Genomic DNA, 2,543 nt, shown 5'->3' with positions numbered 1-2,543 from the left:
AGAGAGAGAGAGAGAGGAGAGAGAGAGAGAGAGAGAGAGAGAGAGACCTATTTATCCTTAATTTTGTGTTAACTTTAAATAATCATGTTTGTTACTATCCTAAATTTTTTGAGTATTCTTATTTTAATTAATTAATGTTATTGATTACATTACTAAATTTTATTACAAATGATGATGATGATCATCATAATAATAATTTATTATATTAAAAATGTATAACAAAAATGGACACAAATACCCTTAACCAATTTTTTTACAAAAATGAAAGTGAAGGGCAAAATTGTACTTAATCATTTTGGTGCAAAGTTTGGTGCATATTGGAGTGACTTTGCATCAAAATTTGGTGCAAAAGATGTTTTTGTGCACACATTGGAGATGGCCTGATAATAAATTTTTAGCAATACATTATTAAACATTTCATGTATTTTAGCCAGTTAGAACATAAATTATTTGATATTTAATATTTTATTCAATTTTACACTTTCTCATTTTGATAACTTTCACTTCGTTAAATTGATAAGGTGCGAATATGCGATGAAAGAAAAAGGTAATATAATTATAATATCACTCATTTACTATAAAAAAGCAATTTTATGTTAATAGGTAGAAATTATTTATAAGTACTTAAACATGATATTTTCTTTAAGAGTGTTTGATTGATATGGAAAATATGAACTAGAAAAGAAAATATTTTTCTTGTTTCGAGGAAAACAGAAACCTAGTCCGCCCCAAGGAAAGGATAATTAGCACAAAACACTCATATCTTTTAAGATTTTTGTAAAAAAATGTCCATATCTTTCGTTTTTTGGCAATTTTCACCATCACCTTTACATTTTGTTGTGGAAAAACGTCATTCCATTCACTCACTGTTAAAATGCTTCATTAAAACAAATAAAATGGAATTTTTTTTCCAAAAGGTAATGGTAACATTGTCTAAACTAATATCTTCATTTGTGGCCTTCTTTTTTCAAATGTTCAAAACTAAAAGTAATATGAAAATAAAATTATTTGTAAAAAATTATTTCATTCAATAAGGGGTTGTAATGTTTGATTGCTCATAAAATTTTTGAATGGTATATGAAGAGACTGAATATGTGGTTGATAAATTTGAGATGTTCATTCCCATTTTGTGCTTACGAAAAGTGTAAATAGGGGATAAAGTGAGAAAACCAATTAAAAAAATGTGATTTAGTGAAAGGACAATGAATATAAATGAAGAAGATGATAAAGATGAACTGGTCTTCTTTCCATTTTAGCACGAAATTGAACTTGTAGTAATAATCCATACCTTTAAATTGTATTTGTGTAAAACATCCTTACCTTTACATTATCTTTGTGCAAAACATCCCTACCTTTAAATTGGAGTTGTTTAAAACATCCCTACCTTTGTTAAAAATTGCGCAAACCGTCCCTACGTATTTTGAGCCAAATTGATCTTCTTTCTTCTCGTCCATTTACAGATTTGATCATTCTCATTAATAGCCACAAATTGATCTTTTTTCTTCTTGTCACCTGATATAAAGTTTGAATCTTTACAGTTTTCTTAGGCTTTCTTAAGTAAAAAAATTATTAAAACCCTCTTTTATTTGGATTATAATCTTCTAAATCATTCAAGAAATGCATACCCCTCTTGTATTACTGGTAGTATATTTGCTTCTTTCGAAAATAGAAGGCAATCTTCAAGATCCATGGTGGTAGGCTTGAAGGGTGGTGGCGGTGACTCCACCTCTTTGTTCAAATCTAGGAGAAGAAGGGAAAATGGGTACAGGAAATAAAGATAATAAATTTCCAAGCTTTTCTTGGAGGCAAAAAGCACAGATCCCACTTAGGCTGCTGCTACTCATGTATGGATGATTTATTACAAGGCAAAAGGCATAGATTCCAAGCTTTTATTTTCATATTACTTTTAGTTTTGAATATTTGAAGAAGAAAGCCACAATGAAGAAATTAGTTTGGACAATGTTACCCTTGCCTTTCGAAAAGAAAAGTGTCATTTTATTTGTTTTAACGGAGTATTTTAATAGTGAGTGGATGGGAGGACATTTTCCACAATAAAAGGTAAAGGTAAGGGTGAAAATTGTCAAAAAAATGAAAGGGATTGATGTTTTCCACAAAAACCTTGAAAGGTGGAGACGTTTTGTACTAATTACCCCAAAGAAAATATTTTCCTTTAAAAAGAAAAAATTGGACATATTTTCAAAAGTTGAAAAATATTTTCAATGGAAAAAAAATAGCAATCAAACACCAAAAGTAGGAATTTGGATGAAAAATTAATATATTCTATGAAAAATAAATGTAATCAAACACGCCCTAAATTCCTTTTAAAAGTTTATGTTGAATTAGGAATGACAAATTGACCCGCTGGCTCGGGCCGGAAAAAAGCCAAGCCAGCCCGACTCGAAGATTGGGCTGAGCCTCATCTAGGGGTGTTGGGCCGAGCCGAGTTGGCCCGTGTGGCTTGTCGGGTCGACTCAAAAAAAGCGGGGTGAGAAGTTGCCTATTTGAAAAAAAAAAAAAAAAAAAAAAAAAAAAACCAAACCGGG

The sequence above is a fragment of the Olea europaea genome, chromosome 15 (genome assembly GCF_002742605.1).
Source record: "Olea europaea var. sylvestris chromosome 15, O_europaea_v1, whole genome shotgun sequence".
NCBI classification, from domain to species: Eukaryota; Viridiplantae; Streptophyta; class Magnoliopsida; order Lamiales; family Oleaceae; genus Olea; species Olea europaea.
Note: the sequence above shows the minus strand (reverse complement) of the source record.